This window comes from Cricetulus griseus, chromosome 2, assembly GCF_003668045.3.
Source record: "Cricetulus griseus strain 17A/GY chromosome 2, alternate assembly CriGri-PICRH-1.0, whole genome shotgun sequence".
Taxonomy (NCBI): domain Eukaryota; kingdom Metazoa; phylum Chordata; class Mammalia; order Rodentia; family Cricetidae; genus Cricetulus; species Cricetulus griseus.
This window is the reverse complement of record NC_048595.1, coordinates 147,330,568-147,354,726: the sequence shown is the minus strand read 5'-3', so window position 1 is coordinate 147,354,726 and position 24,159 is coordinate 147,330,568. Positions and strand designations below refer to the sequence as shown.

The 24,159-nt window shown below is 40.4% G+C and overlaps 1 protein-coding gene across 1 annotated transcript in view; it reads right to left on the bottom strand.

Moving 5' to 3' along the window:
• Ncoa2 (nuclear receptor coactivator 2) overlaps positions 1–24,159 on the bottom strand; it is a 245,696-nt gene that overhangs the window by 133,464 nt on the left and 88,073 nt on the right. Inside the window, 1 exon segment of the mRNA XM_035438707.1 lies at positions 23,633–23,686. The gene's annotated coding sequence lies outside the window, so the exon portion shown is untranslated.

Sequence of the window (24,159 nt, the reverse complement as noted above, 5' to 3'; positions counted from 1 at the left end):
CTGGTCAGGCTGGTTCTGACAAGGAAAGCCAGAACCTGGACTGGGGTTCCAGCAGTGTCAATTGGTGCCTGACAGTCTGAGAATCCATTAGCAGGCCCAGGCCCTCACATTGATGTTTAGAGATCCTCAGAGCTTCCCAGCTCTAGAACAAAGATGCTCAAAGGCATGGTGGATAACAGGACCATTACTGCCATGCAGTATCACTGGCTGCCATGGGACACAGGACTCTGGTGGATGTCACAATCTAATGCCTGAGAGTATGCTCAGAACTGTCCCACTGTGCCTACTTGCTATACAGATGGATAATATTTTTAAGACAAAAAGATTCTGATTTACTGTTTTGTTTTGTTTTTTTTTCCCCAACCTGGTTCCACGAACCTTTTTAAAAGCAACATAATTAAAATGAACTATGTCAGTGCTCATGAGGAGACCAGCACTCCTCTGTTTTCTGATACATAGAGAAGCCTATTTTGCTATCTGCCCAATCAATAAACACTAACAGTGTCTGCTCCAATACACACGCTCCCACAGTTAATAAAAGACTGTCATTTGGAATCATGTTTGGATTCATTTAGCTTGAACACATACCTGTGGCAATTACTTTACAGATGAAGACAACAATGGTGAATTACTACCCCATATTTATTGAAATTAGGGAATTGCCTGGAGTTTTTAAAGCACATTAAATTAGCAACTGAAATTCTCATGAATGTACTCTCTAAGAGCCTAATTTGGTTACTTTGTTTGTCATCTTCAATAGAGAAGATATATATTGAAAATATATTTGGTCTCATTAAAGAAATAACACATGAGAATACTTCTCAAACTCTGAAAGCATAGAGAAGCTGACTCCTCCAAACACCGATTCCAGCCAGGAGCAAGAACAGTGAGTGGCAAGTCTACAGTGTCTTTTGTCTACCAGAAAATAATAAAATCATATAAATAGGGCAAGACAAGCTCAGCGCCAGAGTACTACAGAGGACACCGTGTTTATTAATATTAGTTATTCCCATGTTCTGGCTGACTGAGCAATCTCTCAAATGGGTGCCCTGGTACAAATCTATGATCCTGTGCTTATGTGAAGGCTGTGCAGTAGGCTGTCAGTTTTTGTTCTCTTTTTCCTTTGTATTTGCTAATGGGGAAACTGAGTTCTTTTTTGAAAATTAAATTATTTAAGGGCTAGGAATGTATCTCAGTGGAAGAAGGGTATTTATTTACATAGCATGCCTGTAGGCTTAGGTTCAAATCTGCAGCACAGTCAAAATAAACTACAACAAAAGCTTTAATAAACAAAGAGTTTGAGAGAACAAACAATTCTCAGAGTGGTAAGTTACTAAAGACTGCCGCAGGTGGACTTGGCTGAATGTTCTAGAAACTACCGTGATTAAATGCTTTGCAGAATTTACAGGTTTCTTCATCCAAGTAGGAAGAGCGTCATGCCAGGCTCTGCTAGGGGCTTTAGAATACCCAAGCCACAGACAGCAGAGTGGCCAGATCCTAACTACTATTGCTGCTGCAAACAGATATGCCTCATGGGTCACATGCCTCTGAGCCAAGTACCTCCCATGCCCACAACTCAGTGTTTACCAAGGCCAGAACAATGCACATCAGACCAGTTGACTTGTCCCCTGTTCCTGAATGGCACTGACTAGGGATGGAAGCTCTGAGCCCAAACCTTTCACTTTCCACTGAAAATACTTTCTATAAGGGGGGAAAAAAAACCAACCAAACAAAAAAACCAGAGTAGCAAGCTGAAGTAAGAAACAAGAAGATATCACAGAAAGAACATAGTTATGGTCAACTGATTGTCAAATGTGGGCATTTACACACAGACAAGCCCTTTTCTGTGTTTGAAGTGTGTTTCCCTGAGCAGTCTTTGGCATCTCTCAAACACTAAGACTCTTAACTTTCTTCCCATCTTTAAATTGCCTTAAACCTTCAACACTAGCATTCTGCTACAGGCACAGACACGGCTGAAATGCATTGATTCATCCTGGAAGGAGGGATGTTTACAGAAATCCAGCCAGATTCTGTCAAAGTAAAGCACATGTTTCGACATGAAAACCCTACCCTTCCTCCTGTTGTCCTCAGCAGTGTCTAGTTCACCTTCATGTCTACAATGCGGCACTTTCCTTCATTCTTCTCCGTCAGTTTTCTGTTTACATCATCATTTCCCCCCTTTGATAAGACTAATTTTACAAGACTAAAGCATTTTTTTTTCTGACCACAGATTTAATGCAGCAGTCTCCTAAGTGACTGCTCTACAGGCAGAGAGGTCTTTTCTTCCAGCACCTGACATCTGCCACAAGGATCAGATTACACCTGCCAGATGAGGGACCAAGGAAAAGGAAACATGGGTATGAGATCGCTGGAAGACTTTATGTGACAAACTTGGACAAAAGAATACCATGTCAGAACATGAAAATGAACGTAAATATTCACAAAAGGAACTTTTCTTTTCCCAAATAAATTTTCTTTGGAGCTGTAAAATAATCATCGATTTATTATTCAAGCTACAGAGGTGAATTGATAACTTATAACATTTTAATATTGGCAATGAAAAAAAGCAAACACTTTATGAGCCCACTGTCTTTAGGAAGTTATTTCAACTCCATCAGAAATAATAAGAGTGAAATTCATTAATTACAAACTATATGCCACTACTTTTGCTTTTCATTAAGATAACAACTTTATCTTTTATCTTTGGTAATTCAAATTTTTAAAACTAATTTGCAAACTGCCTTTAATTGAGTGTTCATAAATCAGAGGCTCTTTCAATGGACAAAAACATCACCCTTCTGGTTTTTAAGTGATGGTAAGAGTAGCTTAGGGCAGTCAGCACACATCTCAGAAGTCTAAGACTAACTAAATGGTTCTAAGTTGTAACTTTGTGCCAAAAACAACTTGTTGGGGAAGCATTTGACTCATGAAACAATACAATCTTATAAAACACCATTTTTTCTTTTCTTTACAAGCACCTGAAAAAAAAATACAGATCCAACTTCACCACACTGAAAGAGTAGTTTCCAGGAGTCAGAATGTAAGTTGATGGTATTGGCTGGGAAGCTCAGGGTCACTGCATGCTAAACCGGCGGCATTCTGTAGCTGCTGTACACAGTGCCACTTTAAGTCAAATGCTTACAGTAGTTTTTCAGCTAATTAACAATCAAAACATTCTTTTTCCTCCATGCCATCTTTAAATTTTTCTCTGAACAACTTTAGAGTCTGCTCAACCATCTCTAAGTTTCAGTACATTTTATATTTGTACTATGACTCTAACTTTTAATCTAATCCTATGTTTGGCAAAAAGGGTTGAGAATTTCCCTCCAAATAATTCCCACCTAAACAATGATTTTTAATATAGCAGGCACTCTAAGACTTGCTTACTAATCCAACAAATTCACATAACATGAGGTGAGAAATGTGTTATCTGCAGGTCCAGCCTGGTCCTGACTCCCAGTGCACTCCTAGTTAATATGCTCTGAGCCAGCATTGTGGCTCTGGGGACCCTGACTCAGACTTGGGCTGGATGGGTATGACATCCCCAGACCAAACAGACACAATCAGTTATAAAAACAAAAACTTCCATGTTTTATAAGGCCCAGGATGCCGGGCAGTGGCGGCACACACCTTTAACCCCAGCGGCAGGTAGATCTCTAAGTTCAAGGCCAGCCTGATCTATACTAAATTTCAGGACAGCCAGTGCTACACAGAGAAAAAAAATCAATCAACCAATCAATGAATCAATCAAAGCTCAGGATGAGGCAGGGCATTGTGATGCACACCTTAGTCCCAGTACTCAGGAGAAGGAGGCAGTTGAGGGCAAGTGAGTTTGAGGTCAGTTTATTTTTTCCCTTAAGAGTCCCAGGCCTGCCAGGGCTACACAGATTCTCCTAGGCCAGCCTGGTCTACCTAGAGTCCCAGGCCTGCCTGGACTACATAGAGAGACCCTTTCTCACAAAGAATAAAAGCCTAGACTGTCTAAACAAATAGGCATTCTCACCCATTGATAGTTAATTTGTAGTCTTAGTGATTTTAATCCACAGATTCAAAGGTAAGTATACATATGCCATTTTCTTAAATCCTCTTATTATTTATTTCTTTCATTTGCAGTTGTCAAACTTCACTTGCCAAACAATTATTCACAGGAAATTTCCAGTAAAATAAAACTGCTACCATAAATTCGGAGGACTAATGGGAAGTCATCAGAGGGAAAACAGTGCTTACGAAGGAAGAGAAGCACACTCTGCTGGAGCCAGAGCAGAACTTACAAAGTGCATACACTACGGATCACATGAACTTAAATCTTAGTTTCAATCCACCAGGGAGATTTAATTATGCAAAGGAACCCTGCAGAGTATTCTGGATAGGCTGGGTGCTCCTGAGTGATACACATGATCAGTGTCTATGCTGATTTATACCAAACGATATGGAGGTTAGACCTATAGAGCAGTAGTCTATGTTAAGGAAAAAAGCAGGCTAGCCAAAGAGCAAGTTCAGCATAGGAAATAAGAGAAAATTTGAGGAAAAAAAAAGAGAGAGAGAAAAAACCTCTAATTAGCAGGCACATAGACTTAAGACAAAATTTCCCTTACTGACACAACACAGAGACTAGTTCCTAAGGGGCAGTTCTAGAGAACTACTCTAGGGCTGATGCTAGTAACAGCAGAATATGTGTTCTACGATGAAAAATCCACACAGAGAACCTGCACGGTAAACACACTGCAATTCATATGCTTAAACAGCAAAACTTGTGAAAATTGAAGGTTGTGTGGCTACTGGTATTGCTGAAATATTCTGCCAAAAACCTATGCCAACTCTGTGCAAAATAACTGACCTCTGCATCCACTTAAAATACAGGGTAAACCAGTGACTAACGAGAGATCTGTCTCTTTCTATTAGCTCAATTGTCAGAGACATAGTTTAGCGTTTAGCTAACTTTAATGGAAGAATTTCACAATGTACTCAGAAAACACCTGTTTCTTCTGCCAGGTAAGGGCTTGCTCCTGTGAAAGGGATATTCCTAAATTAAATGAGTAGGGAGAAAGGAATTAAGAAAGAAATTTAGGGCAGGACCCATAACAGCACTGCAATTAAAAGGATGATGAGGAGAGGAAATTCTCAGGAAACACAGATATACTCCAGCCTCTGAGAAGAGACTGACTGGGAGACTGGGGGGGTTAACTGTAAAAAAAAACCAGTGAGCTGAGGGGTTTAAGACACAGAGTCAAAACACTGAAGCCAAGACTTCAGAACAGCAAATGTGCACACAGGTAAACTTACCAGTCACTGAGCAATTATCTTGAATTCTAATAAACAGATCTTTAAAAAGGAGGTAGGCAAGTGAGATGGCCTAGCCTGGTGACGTAAGTTTAGAAATGTCACAAAATTGTCCTCTGACCTCCACCAAGCATGTACAAGCTCCCCTCCACACATACACCATGCACACAGACCTCCAGCAACAATAAGTTTTTTAAAACCCAGAGGCGTCATCTACATTTACCCCATGAAGTTTTGGATCTTCTTTTAAATTTTATTACCTCACACATTGCCATCTCATTTTGCAAGCAAAATAATCTTAAAATTGAAAGCAAATAATAAAACATAAGCTAAAGCCAAAGCACTGTCTTAAAAATACTTTCTATTTTTTTTTTTTTGCTGTTCCAATTGACAATCTTTCCCCCTCTTATCTAACCTTCAAAATCAGTTTACAAATTCTTAAACATTTTTCTGTGAAGATAGCCAATTGTCTAAATTGTACAGTTAGATGAAGCTAATCTTGAATTTTGTTTAAATGCTGAAAAAATATATTAAAATAAAATCTTCATTCTAAAATCCTTGTTTTTTTTTTTTTTTTTTTTGTCTTGGGTGGCATTCCTTGGTAACATCAGCAGCAGAGCCGCAAGCTAGAAAACCGAATAAAAACACTTGATCTACAATGTGCACCCACAAATGCTATTTTTTAGGTTACATCTATAAGTGATAAATATTTTATGTGGCTGCATTAATTATCAGAAAATATTGCCCTTTTAAATGGCTATGTCACAATTTACCTTTTCTCTTCTGCTTATATTTGAGTACTTCCTTTATTTCCTCACTGACATTCTGACAGATTCTATATGTGGGATTCTACCATGCAGGTTTTTCATCCCTAAATAAATTGGAGCTGACTTTGCTTCACATTCTTTCTTTTATAACAACTTTACTGATACATAACACACATGCCATACAATTTACCATTTAAAATGCATAAGTCAGTGACTTCTGTACAACTGACACCACAGCCAATTTTACAGCATCTCCAATATAACAGAAGGAATCTCATGCCATCAGCATCATCTCAGCCCCAGGCAACCATTACACTACTTTCTCTAACATGGGTTTGCCCTCCATGGGCATTTTGTAATAAATGGAATTACCATCAAACATGTGACTGTCATGACTAGCTTCATTAGTACATATAATGCTTTTAAGACTTATTAACTTTATAGTATATATCATTTTATTTCTTTTTGCTGGTGAATAATATTCCATTGATGATTGTAGCACATTATATTCATTTATTCTTCAGCCAATGGACATCTGAATTGCTTTCACTTTGGAGCTATTGTGAATAATGCTACTATGAAAATTACCACAATATCTTTGTCAAGAAAAACCTACTAATTTGCTTTGGAGATTACAATGATCTAGATCTCAGGAAACTGGATAGTCAAGGAAACAAAGACAGATATTTCATGCAATTCACATCTAACTCGCATCAACATACTCAGAGCACACCTACACCCTGCCCTACCCCTACATTTGTCCTCTCGGTTCCCATCACCACCTGGAATAATACTTCAGAAGCATAATCTTGCCTCCGCCTTCAACCATGTCCTCTTCCAGCCAATCTGTAGGCTGTTCAGACTGAAATATGTGCTTTAGACTTCCCTTTCCTACAACCCTTCAGTAGACTCATATATATATAAGAGTTAAATTAAAATGTCTTAGCAAGAAGATAACCTGTGGCCCCACTAATCTCTCCAAACCTGAATATTTGTGTGTCATACACAAACAACATTATGCTGAGCATGGTAGTCCATACCCATAATCCTATAATCCCAGCACTTGAGAATCTGAGGGAGGAAGATTGTCATGAGTTCTAAATACCTTAGGCTACATAACAAGGCTTAGAGTAAAATCAGACAAACACATACACAATTAATTGCTATAAAGGCCTTGTTGTCTCTTACCACTGGGCCTTCTCACATGCCCTTCTCCTGTCTGCTGTGTACTTCCTTTCACAGACGCATAAATGCCACAGAGCTGTCTGAACTGATGAGGAATTAGTAAGACCCAAGAGCTCCTGTAAGGAGCTAGGATTGAAAATTATTACTGGCAAGGAATAAACATAAACTTTAGCCTTGGCTACTCTTCTACAATGTGGTAAGAACTGCCACTGTAGGATCATATGGCTCATGATGGTGTGTTTGTCTTGGACTTATAATGCTGGTTAGCCCCGAAGAAGCCAGGAACACCCACAATCTATGTATTTGTTAACCCATGGCTGGCATCACAGTGAGCATACCCATCTTCTGCACATCATTTCTACATGCCCCAGTGTAGAAGCCATACACTCTAATGATGCATCTGGACACCTGCTTCCTTCAGTGGGTTAACATAATGACAGCCATTGCTACAGCAACATCCTAGCCCTGAGAGTATGAAACACTTAAAGCTGTCACCCATAACAGGTAAAATAATAAAATCCAGCATCAGCATTTACAACTGAGAATCTCTGGGAAGCCATGAGAATGCAAGGCTTACCTACATCTTCAGACACTTAAAACAAAACAAAACAAAACAAAACAAAGCTGTCTACATAACTATAGGTAAATAAGGTTCTAGGCAATCAGTTTGGTTGAAGGGTCAGGTTTGGTGTATAGAATTCTTCCCAATTGTATAGCAAGCAGTAAGAAAATTGGCTCAGCCTCAATACATCAACCACATCCCTTATGGATGAAGAAAACAGGGCAGAATCCACACTGCACAGCCTTAGGGCTTTCCTTCTAGTTATTGTGTACAGACATCTAACCAACCCTTATGTCCAGGTTCCTTCTCATAAACAAGGCTTCAGCATCAGCAGTTAGTGGCTTCTCAATGCAATGGGTAGGAGAGTAGAGGCGCCAGTATGACCATGTGGAAGGGCAGCCACCCAAGATGAGAGCATTTCAGGGGGAAAGCAGGAAGTAGAGGTGGCTGATTTGCTGGTGTCCTGTCCCTGAATACTTCTAAGAAAGATGCTCCTAGTCATCATTAGTCAGCCCTTAAAACTTGGAAACCATGTATTAGAAATCCCAGGTACAAAGAATGCCAGGTGCTTAGTGAGGAGTGTGGATCTCTCTTGTGCTCTGGTGTCATTAACAGCTGGCGACGCAGGAGACAGTACCAGGGCTGTAGGTCAACAAGAGGGACCTCAAAAAGTCTCTATCTCACCTGAGAGGTCATCACAGCTCCAACAGATGACAGCAGCAAAGCAACATAGCTGACAGCACCAGAGGCCACCAAGCCAAGAGCAGTGTGTCCTCTCCCCATGGCCTGCCTGCCTTTCACCACATGCCACCCATTGCCAGTGTCACTGTAGCACGTGTTGCAGAGCACTGAGTTCAGTTTGAGATTGTCATAACTGACAATCAGCACACAGCAGAGCCCTGCAATAAGCAAAACTTTGATACAGAAAGTCACAGTGACCTGAAACATACCCCAAACTTAGGTTCATGTTTTATTTAAATTTTATTATTTAAGTTATTAAATTAAATATTCATCACTTAAAATTATTTTATCATTTGAAGACATCCTAATATAAATTACCATAATCTCCTATCTTGCTAAGTTTAACATTCTAAAATAATTTCATATTTCTCTATGACTCGAGGGCTTAGAATGCTTGGTCTGATTCTGTATATACGCTATTAATATGAGCTTGTACGAGGCTGTACATGTTAGGAGGGCATACAGAATGCTTATCAAGCCCCAAACAAGATGGAGTACAGATCTGTCTGTTTTCTAGATTTCTTCCATGACACAGCTGTTAAGAGCTCTGGCTGCTCTTCCAGAGGACCTGGATTCAGTTCCCGGCATCCACACAGTGCTTACAACCATCTGTAACTCCATTCTCAGGGAATTTGATACCCTCTTCTGACTTCCATGGCCCATGAATACACATTATATACAGACACACACACTGGTAAAACAGATTCACATATAAAAATATTTTTTAGTATTTCTTAAAACGAAGAGTAATACAAGAAGAAAACACTGCCTGACTGAGCACCTCAGAGTAGGGTTCGTACCCACAACACACACCAGTTACAAAGCCGGATACAACCAATACAGAACAAGTATAGCCTGACCAGCCATATCTGAAATGCTTGGGGCAGTGTTTTAGATTTCACAGGGCTTTTGTTTTGTGTTCTTTAAGTTTCTTTTTATTTATGTGTATGTGTGTATGTATATGGAGTGGGGAGGGGATGTGAGGGTGGGTTGCTGGTGGGGGCCAGAAGAGGATTCAGTGCTACCATTCTGGCAAAGATAAGCTGTTGAGTCACCTATGTGAGTACTGGGAATCAAACTTAGGCTCTCTACATAAGTAACAAGCATTTTTAACTACTGACAAGTCTCTTTGGCTCCTATTGTATTTGAAATATCTCCATGGAATTTATAGGGCTAGTAACCTCAATTTAAAGATCTGAAGTGCTTTGAAATCTCAAAGTATGTAAGTACTGAAGTAAGCTCGAAACAAGGGCTGGGCACTGAGAATGAAATTGGAGAAGACAGACCAGTTGCCCTGAAGGGTCCTGGTTCCTGGGATACACCAATATTTTCATGAGTGACCAACCATACAGTGGTTCAGCATCAATACTGATATTTTACTCTTAGTTCATCCAAAAACCAAGAGGCAGAGTCCCAGGGATCTGAAGTAAAAGATAAGGCTACAGGAAACTTAACCTCTGCACATATGTGCATCACTCTTAGGGAGACAACAGCTACATTCAATCATCCTTTACACTCCACTCTTTTTTTTTTTTTTTTTTTGGTTTTTCGAGACAGGGTTTCTCTGTATTGTTTTGGAGCCTGTCCTGGAACTAGCTCTGTAGACCAGGCTGGCCTCGAACTCACAGAGATCCACCTGTCTCTGCCTCCCGAGTGCTGGGATTAAGGCCTGGACCACCAATGCCTGGCTTACACTCCACTCTTAAGCAGACATGTTTACTTGTTCGGACAGAGTGAGTCATCTGAAATGGTCACTGATGAGTTTTCAGAACAAGTGCAGAGTCACGGTGCGTTATCAATGCTATCTTTCAGATTCTGACACACTTGTGCAGGCAAAATGTACAAGATCTCATAGCCATCAGCCTGAGACTGGGCTGGTGAACTTTTAGTGGCCCCTGTGTGGGTTTGGCTCACCCATGTCCTGTCCAGGAGTAAACAAAAAGATACGGAGAGCTGGGCTTTGCATTTTATGTACTATATTAACAGGCACCCGGAACAGTAAAGGAGGCACCAAGAGACTCCCCACTGTCTAACTGGCAGGTGTTTAAATTAAACAACACACTGCTCAATGTTCAAAAGCATTGCCTCTTGAGAGAAGGATTCACAGTGCTCTCCTCTACACCCACCCTACCAGGTGACCATCAAGACGGATCCCCCTCTTATACCTCGGGGTCACCAGAAAGATTATGAAACATACCCTACAATTAAAATGGCCACCTGCTGGATCTTCTGGTTACCTTACATGGCTATTATACCTCAAGCGAGACTCTTAAGAAACCCTAGGTAGGTACAAATTTAAAAATGCTTTCCTTTGTTGCTTTCTTATTTGTACCATAAAGAGGTATGACCAGGAATAAGTAGACAGAAGTAAGGAAGTCACAAAGAAATATATATTAAAAGGAAACAGAAATACTCAGTGCCTCTCAAAAGCAAGCCCAGAACTGGTTTTTCAGGTTAGCACCACACTTTGAAGGTCTGTGGCTCTCACATTTCATCAGTTCCTAAGAGGTTTGGAAAGGAAAGAATTTCAGGGGAAGGGATCACAGTCCACAACCACCCTGCCCCATCTCTCTTGTCTCCAAGCAAATCACTGAGGCTTAATCTGCAGCTAACATGTAAGTACTCTTCCTTAAGTAGTGACAGGTAAGGATGGATTTGTTGGTCAACAAAGGCTGCTGCTAAGTATTATTAGGTTGCTACTCTAGAAAGAAGTTTGTCTCAGCTCTCTGACAGTCCATTTAAGACAACAAGGGGTGGGGCGGGGGAGGAGGGGGAAATTAAGTATAACTACTTGTCTAACAGGTAGAGCTAAGCTAAGAACTACTACTGAGGCATTATCTGAACCTTTAGAAATATATTTAACCCAGACTTGGAATAAGAATTGAGGTGAGAAACTGAAGTACTTGAGGAGGAGGAGGAGGTGGAAGTGAAGGAGGAGGAGGAGGAGGAGGAAGGGGAAGAAGAGGAGGAGGAGGAGGAGGAGAAGGAGGAGGAGGAGGAGGACAGGGAGAGGGAGGGAGCAAGGGAGGGATCAGTGAGGGGATGCAAGGAAGGGGATGGGGGAAGAGGAAAAGATAAAATCTATGTGCTAGTCTATATACTTCATATGACTTCTCTCAATACAAAAGACCCACAGCATTAGCAGTAAGAGCAGATGCCTGGATAAACAGGTGACTAGGAAGGCTAGCCTAAAGTTGGTGTCACAGATAACAGTGACTGGAGGTAAGCATCCCAGGGGATGTTCAACCAAAGTACACTCTACTCTTCATCCCATGTGGCACGGCCTATGCCTGACCCAAGAAGCCTCTCCTGGCAGCTTCCCTTTGCAAAAACCTTGTCAGTTTCCTGCCCAGTCGTTGTTTGTGCTTCAACAAGTCATCACCACAATTATGTCACCTGTAATTGATTAATAAAGTCTATAAATTAGAATATATTTATAAAAAAACTGACTGTTTTAAAAGGATATGAGAGATTTAACTTCCATGGATTACAATATAAAGATTCAAAGTCAAAACTGTAAACTTTGAGCCAACCAGTAATTTCAGAAATGGCATGAATTATTGAGACACCAAAAGAACATTTGACAGCACTGATAATATTACAACTTTACCATAAATCTGCTTGGAATGGTTTTAAAAGAAAAGAGACAGAAATGGCAGCTGTAAATCAATGAATTCAGGTAGAAAGTGAAGGTTTCTGTCTATGATGAATACTATGGTTACACTACAGCTCTTATCCATGGCCCAACCACGACCCACTGGACAGTACAACTCAAGAAACAGAAGAGGGAAGAATGGCATAATGTTCTTATCCAGTGTAAAAGCAATGTCTGTAAAGATATCTTAATACAAAATGTAACATATATTAATTTATGTTTTCAAATCAATTGAAAGGATTCTGCAGTTATCCTAAGAAAGTAGTATTTTTCACTTTTAACATGAAAACACAACAACTTGCACTGGCATGGGACAACTTGCAGGAATAGGTTCTCACTCATGAGAAGTGGATTCTGGCAGTGGGAGGCTAGCAGACTCAGCAGCAAGAGCCCTTACCAGTGAGCCATCTTGCCAGCCCTAAACATTTAAAAACTAAAAGCTGAAATCTTTCTTTGAATTGAAGATTTCCTTCACTGGGCAAGAAGAGCCCTGTGTAGGTTTCTGATTATAAGAATTCTAAGACATTCCTTTACAGTATTTTTTATTAAGTAAAAACATGTTGGACTTTGTTTGGAGACAAGGTCATATGTAGCTAAACTGGCCATGAACTATCAAGCGGAGACGATCCTGAACTTTTGATCTTCCTAGTAATGGGATTAAAGACTGTACCACCACCCAATTTATGAAGTGTTTGTCGGGAAACAAACCTGGGGCTTATGCATGCTAGGCAAACAGTCTACCAACTAAACTATATAACCTTTATATAGTTACATCTCGCATACGACCCTAGCTCTAAAGTTGATTGTAAACAGAAGAATATGAAAAGAAGTTGAGCTAGTATCCTCTTTTCAATCTCTGAAAACAAAACAACTGTTAAGAGAAGATCTGAGAAAACCCACTGAAATCATCCTCTGTGTAGCATCACTTGAATTGTACCTCCTTCACTAATGACTGACAGAGAGTTTCTGGTTTTAAAACAGATCTCCAGCTTCTCAAACAACCACAGTGTAACAAGCCTGCAAACCCTCACTAAAGGGGAGGGAGGGCATACACAAAGCCAGCCTGAAATCTGGAAATGTACTTTGGGGTGGAAGACTGCATGTATGTATAGCCAGCCAGCTCTTTCCAACGTCCCTTTATATGGGTCCCAGAGATCGATCCTGGGTCATCTGGCCTGAATACCAAACGGCCCTATCTGCGACACCACCTCACAGGAACTGGAGTGAGTTTGCTGTTGTTTCTCCTCTAAGGAGCCAACCACTTCAAAATTGATCTCAATTCATCCTTTGAGCAGCTGGTGAACTTGGGTACATCACCAGACGGTCATTTAACCTGCCAGATACTTCATTTTCTAACTTTAAAATGTGCTCACTGGCCCCACATTGGCCAATTAATTCCATCACTCAGGAAGCAGAGGCAGGCATATATCCACAAATTGAAGGCCAGTCTGGTTGATACATCAAGTTCCAGGCCAGCCAGGGATTCACAGGAAGAGCTGTCTCAAAAACAAAGACAAAACAAACAAACAAAAACATAATATCAGATTAGTGACACATGGGTTTCTTCTGCTGATTGTCTGAGCTGATCTGAAAAGGCCTGAGGACACTATCTGGTTCAGTGTCCATGGGCTACTTTATTCCAACTGCACTGTGAGTATAATAGGCTAGCACGCTATTGCTAATACGTGCCTTCTCTTCATGTCTCCACACTGAAACTTCAGTGTTGACGACTCTGACAAACTATGAAACGTAAGTAAATATTCATTTAGGTAACTTCAGCATACACGTGTTACTTTGTACTCATAGGATATGAGTACTCCTGGGGCTCTCATTATTAATCTTTTACAATACAGTAATGTTTAGATTAAATAAGTTTATATTGAAGGAAATAAAGAACTAAAGCTATGCAGCATATGTGGGCAGCTGTAATAATAATGCCCCATAAATAAGCAAGGAGGCAGTAGATTTCAAGGACATGCTGTTCTGTGTAGAGATCCCAGGTTTTTGCATCCTCTGCAGTCATTCTCCAACTTGTAGCACAAGGCTGACAGCACCTCTGTAAGTGTTACAGGATTAATCTGATGAGGACATGCTGCAGGACACGAAATTCTGCTACTTCACCACCTAAGCCACCACCCAGGATGTAAAGCTTGAGTGTTTTCAAATTAAGCTAGTCAGCCTCTGCTTCAAAGAAGATTCAGATGGAATCGAAATACACTTCACACTCTGACACAGAGAATTACCCAGTTTCAGTTGACACAGTGCATGCATGTGAAGGCCAAGAGCAGAATCTTGCCAAAAGTAACAGTAAATGTTTGTCTTTTTCCTCTCTCTTTTCTCTGTCTTTCTATATAGCCTATATCTGTGTCTGCTTCAAAACATCCTTGAACACTTTAATACCTCTGGAAACCTCACAGGGATATATAAACACACCAGGTATGTTATTCTCACCATCAGTCCTTGAAACCCTGGAGGAAATAAGAAGACATTTCATCAACAGAGTTGTCTGTCAAAATAATGACTCAATTAAAAGGAACCCAAGCTAGAAATATCATGAGCCAAAGATACCAAATTAGTTCGAATAGTGATATATATGTCTATATTTCTCATATTCACACTCTCCCTAAAATGCAAAGGATCAAGAGGTAAGTTCAAAACATCTGGCTTTTGATGAGCAGTCATATGGCTCTGAGATGGAGGAAAGCCACTGTGGCACAACAGCAGGATTTTTATTTTGCTTTTAAATAAGAAGCAAGGGAAACCATAGTAAATATGAGCTATGGGTTAACACAGCAATGAACTGGCCTTTTGAAGCTGTTACAAATATATTTAAAAGATAACAATTATCTCACAAGTCATATTTCCTAAAGGTATTTTTAAAAGTGAGAACCTGCCTGGATGTAGTGACTCATGCCTTTACCTCAGAGCTTGGAGGTAGAGAGAGGCAGGTTTCTGTGAGTTCAATGCCAGTCTGTTCTACACCTTGTCTCAAACTAAAACCCATGAACCTCAGTTGGATATATAATACCTGTTTCTGTGAGTGAGTTCAGATATTAGAAATCAGAGTGTTAAGTGAGAAGTATTTTATGAAGTTTTATCTATACTTCCAAGCAGCAGCCCCATTAAGTAAAGAAGATGCACAATAAAGAAAAACTGAGTTCTCCTGAAGCATTCCCAGAGAAATCCAGGTCCTACTGGGTCAGTGAGGCAAAATCTACCACTGCATGTTAATAAGACACTCACAGAATACTATTTGTCTAGTACATACCCATCTTGCAATCAAACAAGTTTCATAGTTCTGTTCTTTTCAAACATAATAATGTAAGCCACTAAAATAGTTTTAAAATATACTTCAAGACTATCTTCTATCTTCATATTTCATTTTATGATCCAGGAAACAGAAATTATTTCCCGAACTAATAAAACTGCCAGATAGAAGAATTACTAACCCAGATCAAACAGCTTTCTTAATGACGGCGTCTCCCTAGCCTCCACTCCCCTTGCATGAGCCACCAAGTCAAACATTAGAATCACATCACTTCCTCAAGCTTTCGGAGTTGAGATGAAGACCTTACGTCTCACTGCTTCTTGGTAGTGGGCAGTGAAGGCAGGGTTACTATAGGCTTCCCGCACATCTTCCCACTGACATCAGCCAGGCTGTTGTTCAGGCTACCTGTCCATTCACAGAAAACAAGCTGGGAGTCTGTGATACTTGAGTCTCTTATGCTGAGACCACACAATTGTCTGTGACTGACTTCTTGTGGGCTATTTATCTAAATGGCACCCAGAATGCCAAGACTGTTGAATTGAAGGAAACAAAATCCTCAAATGAGTCAATTTGACTCCTCTAAAAAGCAGCTGAGATAAGCAATTCTGTGGTCTCTGGTACTACCAAGCAGCTTGCTCAGAGGCCTGCCGCCAGGAGACCTTTCACCGGTACTTCTGCATTTAAACACGCCCACTCCTCACGTGGGAACAAACACGCATTCACTCAATGCTGAATGCACACTTCTGGCTTTCTCCCCTTTGCACAGCCCCACATGAGAATGGAGATGTAGAGCTATGAGTAGGCAAAATAATGATAATAATAATAATAATAATAATAATAATAATAATAATAATAGTAATAATAATAATAGTTTATATGAGCACTGATTCCAGACACCCATGCCCCAACCCCCCCAAAAAACATCAAATAGCACATAGACTTCAGACAAGCTACTACCTTGAACTGAGTTTGAAAGACACACATACTTTCAAAGCTTACTTTTAATAACTTCTTTGATTTCCTCTGAGTAGAAGGTCTCAAGATAGTGACAGAAATTGAAATGGAAGCAGTTATATCTAATGCCAAAGAATCACAACCAAAAAATTGTAAAGACCACTCAGTCTTACAGATAACTGTATGAAGAAATGCTTTATGTCCCCTTTAATCTAAGTGTTATAAGCAGTTCAGGTTAGCATGAATGGAGTTGAGTTTCAAATATAAACAAGGAGGTGTTCAATAGAGGAAGCCGGGTTCAAACTATTTTACCTTAATAGTGTCTAGAAAGGTCAGCTGACTCCTGCCTGGGAAACAGTGTATATCTGGCATGTTACTTCCACAGGGAAAATGGACAGCAGAGCTAGTAATCCTAACTAGGCCAGTAGCTGTAATCTCAGCTGTAGGGAGGATGAGACAGGAGCATTGCTAACCTGAGGCCAGTACAGCCTGGGGAACTGTCCTGAAAGGGGGCGGGGTGGGGGGGAGAAGTAGGAATTTGTCTGAAAAAGTAAGCAAGCAGGCAAGCATTCTACTTATTGGCCCAAATCAAAGGTCAAGGTGTGGAAAACTGCATGGCAGCCATGATACAAGTTCCCACAGATCTTCCTTGAAGCCAAGAACATCCTGACAAGAACACATCTGGATTGAAATTTCAAGACCACAAGGCAGGAAAGGTGGGGAAGGAGCCTTTTATTCAGTCACTTGTACCCGCTCCCAGATAAAACAGCTCTGGCTCACCTCTGGGAAGAATTGCGGGGCTGAGAAACCATGCTGACCCTATGTTCCTCGAGATGTCCAAGTCCAACCCCCAAATGTACACAGCACATGCATGTGTGTTCCCCTTTAATTTGTCTAAGGCACACCACCTCCACCAACAAAAGCCACGGTACAAAATACCTATTTTAAAAGCTGTCCTCACCTTTAAAGTATCTCTGAAGTGAAATGAAGTTTTCTTCTACTCCCAAAACAACTACCTTATACACTCTTAATGAGATTTGGGGGCTGGCGAGATGACTCACCAGCTTAAGGCACTTGTCATCAAGACTGGTGATCTGAGTTCATTCCCAGGACCTGAGAACTGACTCTCAAAAGCTGTCCTCTGACCTCCACACATATAATGTATGAACATACATACATACACACATATGCAAATAAATGTAATTTTTTCAATTAAAAATGAGCTTTAAAATTCTGTCACTCTAAAATTTATTATTTCCCAAATTTAAATTAACCATAACCCAGGCTCTTTCATATTTTTGGCATACTTTTCATGTACTATGTATGAAGAAACCTTTCTGCTGTATCCACATGGAAATGTCAAGCCCCACATTGTTCTTCCTACCCTACCCCAAGTACCATACCCCAGCTTAAGTGACAGGCAGGTGGCCTCAGAGGCATGCTCTGCAAGCTCTATGAACACAGAGTGGTGGGCAGTGCTTTGCCCTCCTCCGTGTTGCCTTAAGTCATGTAGTGATCAAGACTGCAAGTACACTTTTTCCCTCAGTAACAAAATCAGGGACTAGAGTCGAAGCTGAATGCTGGATGCAGGCTGAGCACTCAATCTCCGCACCATACACTGACAACACAGAAAACACCAAATTCAACCAGAAAACAGAGGCTGGGAACAACTCAATGGGTAATGTGCCCACGACACATGCATGAAGAGCCAGGTTTGGATGCCTGGCCACATGTGAAGGGTGAGTTTGGCCACATACCTCTGTAGAGTCCCAGATAGGGACTGAAGGACCCCCCCCCCAGCTTGCTGGCCAGCCAGACAGCCTAAGCAATTGGTGAGCTCTACCTTCACAGGGAACCCTTGTATCAAAAACTAAGGTGGAAAGCAAGAGTGGAAGTCACCTAACATCAACCCCTGTCCTATACACACACACACACACACACACACACACACACACACAGAGAGAGAGAGAGAGAGAGAGAGAGAGAGAGAGAGAGAGAGAGAGATACATACCAGTAAGAGAAAGAAAAGAAGGGGGAGGTAAAAGGGGAAGGAAAGGGGGTGGAAGGGGAGAAGGAGTATAGCTAGACTTGCATTATTTCTACTTTCCACTGCACTTACACTAGCACCATAAAAATAAACATATCTGGGAGGAGGGAGGGTGAAGGGGAAAGAAATGTGAAGGGAGAAAGTAGTATTGTGATATCAAATGAATTTAATGATGAAAATGAAGCCAATCTCTTCTCATTGATGTGGACACAGGGAAGAGACTAAAGCAGAAGAAAAGAGAAAAATCCTTTAAAAACTAGCCTGTCACAATTCCCAACTGATTGTGTCAGCTGACTGTGTCAAAACCATCAGAAATAACAATTTCAATAATTTCAAATGGATATGCTCAGGGGCATGTGTCTACCACATTGAAGACCCTGGCTTCCATGCCCAGCCCAACAACAAAAAACAAAACAAAACTAAATACTTCAACTCACCAGTGAGCCTGTGCTATGAGGTGAGTCATCCTTTCCACATGTTCAACATGAAGGTTGGTCCTGTGATGTTCAATTCTACTCCAAATGCTTAAGTTTAAAAACAACTCTCTAGGTTGCAGTGCTGTCCATGTTAGAAATTAAAGAAAATATCATAACAGCGACGACACAATTAAACATGACTTTCCTGAAGCAAGCTGCCCATCTTTGTGGGACTGTACAATTCTCAGTTAAAGTCAGTGTCTAACACAGATCTCCTCTCATCAATTAACAAAGAGGGATTCATGTGAAAGGTACCTCTGTCGTGTCATATCCAATATGGCCACATTTTGTTTTATGCTTAGGTGTGCTTAGTGTAATTTTTGTATTCAGCATTTAGTACGGAGAGTGCCCTGGCATCGTGTAGCATGCACTACTCTCAACTGTAAAGTAGAGAAATTCTCTCCATGAATTAGTGCTGAAGCACTAGGCTGCCTGAATATGCATACACAATTCTAACCTGCCAACACTTCCAACTATTTTCCAGCATAAAGAAGACCAACTTGCAAATAAACCCACTATCCATATAAACCCCAAGTGAGCTCAACTTTCTAGAGCAAAGGGGAAATGACATTTCAAGGCTGGACTGTCAGGCAGACTCACTAACTTTTGATGTTTGAACGACAATGCTAAGTAAAGTAAGCTTTATTAGCTAACTTTAAAGATGCTTAAAGTGTGAGACAAGTCTGGACATGCTGCACTTGCTAAAGATTAAACATCACAGTTGGTCTGCTAAAGAAATTTTGCCTTTTAAATTCAAACTAAGGAATTCTTCATCCCATACAATTAGATCTGGAATTCTCATTTACACTCATAGATACAACCTCATCAGAAAGTTTGGGAAAATACAGTTAATCAAGTTTTCCAAATTCTAAGGTATACTGGAGCAAATTGCCATTAAGAACATTTCATTCAGATTATTCTACGATTAGGACCCACAGTATCTTTATACTGTATGAGCTATTCAGACCTGAAAATGAACTAAGTGGGGGAGCTAAAGGTTGACTAAGTATGTTCTACCTAAACACTGCACCAGCTCACTTCTTAAAGAATTCAATCAAGCCTCCTTAACAATGTAATTCAGCACATGTTCCTTCAGGGGAATCATCCACTTGTGTAAAGATTGCAAGATAATATCTGACTTTCTGCAGCACAGTCTAAGTAACCTACTTCTATGATGAAGCAGAGAGTGTGACATGACAGGGGAAAGCCAAGTCAGTTTCATAAACATCTACTATTCTATTTGAAAGCATGTCTCCCAAAGACATGTTACCTGGAAGCAAACTGAAGGGAACTTCAACCAAAGGAGTGACTTTTAGAGCCAGAAAGAAGTTGACCCCTCTAGGAGCAAAGCCTCCATCCATGTCCATCAGCTGTGGGACTGCAGCTCGGAGTATTGGAGGTGCACTGTCCATCCCTTGTGAAGGAGAAGCTCTGCCATTCCAAAATCAGTTTTCCCGAAACCACCCTGGCAGCCTTTAACCAGTCTTATCATCCATAAACTAAGAAATCCCTTACCTGGTGTTCTTCGATTATTAAAGGAAGGAACAGAGTTCATTACAATATAGTAATCAAGATTCAGAATACACCTCCAGAATAGGTCTGGAGCACTGAGCAGTCAATACTGATCTGGGACAGGATGGTGTGAGTGCAGAGACCAGTCCAAGTGCATGCCTGTGCGTTGGCTCGTTTAATTAAACCTCAAGCCCTCATCCAAACCACTTTGTCTTTTTTTTTTTTTTCTCCCCTCGAGACAGGGTTTCTCTGTGTAACAGCCCTGGCTCTCCTGGAACTCACTCTGTAGACCAGGCTGGCCTCGAACTCACAGAGATCCACCTACCTCTGCCTCCCAGGTGCTAGGATTAAAAGAGTGCACCACTATTGCCCAGCCTATTTTAGGATTTTTAACAGCAAGAACTCAAGCTTCGAAAAGACTGATGTCTAATCTGCCCTCCAAGCCAAGTAGTGAGGCAAACTCACAACTGGAGGCTAAATGCCCACAGACGATGGGAATTAAATACTACCCTGACAAATCTGAAAAATGACCATTTGCATATACAGATGCTCCATCAAAGCTGGAAGCTTGTCAGTGAGCATTACTCAAAGTGTTGGAGATAACTGCAAATCACTAAAGGGACAGGTGAATGCTCATAGTCACCTGGCGTTTTATTTTCCTCAGTCTTGAGATGGAAGGCAGCTCCCCTACTACATGTTTTAAGGTAAAAGTTCTAAATAATTTTATAGTCACTATACCTCACATATTGAAAGATATTAAAATATTACAAAGACATAAAATTACCACTGAGCTACATCTCCAACTATTGTGAGTGCTTGCATACATGTGAGTTTATACACATGTGTTTTTTTGTTGTTGTTTTTAGTGCTTGGGATTTTTTTTTTTTTGGAGACAGAGTCAAGTACGGAGACTAGCCTTAAACTTGCGCAGTTTAAGATGGTTTTGAACTTCAGATCCTCCTTCTTCTGCTTCTAGCCCCCCCAAACCCTGACACCTCCCCAACCCACCCTCAGAAGAGTGCTGATGTTACAGGCATGTACCACTATGCCTAGATGTTTTGCTATCCTTGTGTAGGAAAGGCAATTAATTTACCCAGTGAAGCACAGATGCTGCCTATAATCTAAAATGTCTAAGCGAAAAAGAATGCCAATTCCTAACATACCGTGTTCACAAAGGAAAACAAGGGGCTCTGTGGCTGCATCCCATGTCCCTGACTCCCTAAGTCTGGAACAAAAGCCCCGTTGTAAGGCTTTTATCACTAATGCAGTCACTAATTCTCATGTAGGTCACCATGTTTCACAGTGTGAAATGAAGGGGATAGGTTAAAAGTAGGGACTAGTCAATAAAACATAAGTAAAGTAATGTCTGGTTTTCAAATTAATTTTAAGTCCTCAAGTATGAATATAATTTTTATATATTACACTTATGGCCACAAATATGAAAATCATAAAGGCTGTTTAGGCAGAAATGGAACTCCATGGTTAGGATCACAATATGTCCTTGGAAAAGTCACTTAACCTCTAGGACCTTCTTTATCTGCTAATACAATATAACCAGAAAACAGTTGAAGATGCCTGAAGAGAGAGTTTACAGAGCTGTTGACAGAATAACTATAGTCCCTACAAACTGAACCTGTAAGAGGTGTGAATCAGGAGTGGTGCACAACACCTAATATTTTACCTACATAAGAAGCAACACTGAAGGTCATAGTTCTTTTCATAAGAGGAAAAGGAACTCTTTCAGGAGTAGCAGCAAATACTGCATGCAGACAAAGCAAAAGCAAAACAAGGGTCTTCAGCAGCTAGCGGGTGGGCTGCTGATCCTGACCAGCAGAGTTTGAGTCTTGGGACCCTCAAGATGGGAGAAAAGAACCAACTCCTGCAGGTTATCTCCTGACCCCCATAAACATTCAGGGTAGCATTTGCATACCCACACAATAAATAAGTAAATGTAACAACAATTTTAAGTAAAACAAGACACAAGAATCCAACAAAGACAAATAATATCTCAAACCCTTAAAGAAAAGTGCTGTGAGCACAAGGAAATGGGCATCAACTTATACTATTACATCAACAGCCATTGATAGTGAGTGCCAACATTACACAAGGCAGGAAATGAACAAACAAATCTCCCAAGCTGGGGACAGAAAATGAAGTATTGTAAATCCAGTGACAGATAGTAAAAAAGATCTAACTTACTTGATTTTCAGAGATCAAAATCTGGTAACACACACACACACACACACACACACACACACACACACACACACACACACACCCACCCTAAGATGTTAAGTTGGTTAGGAAAATACCACACTTTAAAGGTGTGTATGCTTCATCCTAAGAACCATAGAGCACTTACAGTGTAAGTGGGAATCAGAGAGGCCTTATCCTCTGGATTTTCCCCTGGTCAACCATCTTTGAATGAACATGTTAACTTTTCATAACTTTAAGAGCCTTATGCACACTTTACAGATTGTCTTCATTTCTACACAGATGCATAGTCCAAAGACTCTGAATCTAAGTGCACTGAGATACTCACAATCGTCTAACAGGCTTCATTCAGCCTTGACTATAAGGCAGCCAGTGTTCTAAGGACTAAAAATGTGACTCAGAACAGACCCAGTCCCAGTGCTAAGGAAGATTAAGTTTTCAGAGGGGAAGTTACAAATGAAGAAGTAAAAGATGTATTTAGGGTTAATAAATACCATGGATGCGTAATGAAAGTCACTGGCAAAAAAGGTCAAGAACAGTATTTCACAGCACCTGTCCACAGACAGAGATTTGCTGCCAAAATGTATAGCAATTTTTCTTTTTTGCTACATTATGCCAGTTAAATAAGTAAACACTATTACCACTCAAATATTTTACATATAAAAATAAGCAAAAACATTTTTCCAAGTTCTGAAGATAAAATTTAATGAATTAAGTGTACCTGATAGAAAAGCTGATGACTTAAGACTCTTTTCAAACAGAAACCAATAGACACACATAGTGTTTCACCTTCAAATGTTATTTCAACACGTTCATAAAGAACTTTCATAGCAAAACTATGCAGGAAAATAGGTAAGTTTTATTCTCTTTTTATTTACCTTCATCTTATTTACTTACTACTTTTCTAGTATTTCAGATAATTTAAAATATTTAACCTTACTGATAGTCCACAGATTACAGCATTCCCTCACCTGTGCCTGTACACAGCGCAGATCTGTTCATCTGAAGCCAAGTCCAAGAGGAATCTGCAATATGAACAAACAAACAACATCAGTGAAGACATAGGATCTTGCTGGGCTCCTTAGATAGAGCACTAAAACTTTTACAATCGATCCATAGCTAATATTTGTTCATCGCTCCCAGTGCACAAGTAACATTCACTAGTGACATAGTGAGCCAAGAGTATAACTACTACAGCATTACTCTACTTGTATAGCACAGTACAAAGTGCACAGAGAACATTCTCTGTGAATGACAGAATACCTACAAGATTCTGAATTCTCACAGCCACATTTCAATTGCTATCAAATGGCCAGCTCTCCCCACCAGGCTTAAGATGGTCACAGCAGAGGTGGTCCTGGCTGCCTATTGCAACTCTATAGTTCTAGGATGAGCACGGGTCCTGCACACTATAATGCTCTGTAGCACATGTTTTATGAGTAAACAAATAAAACCCATAAAATAACTGATGTGCCATGATTTCAGTTTCCCAAAACAT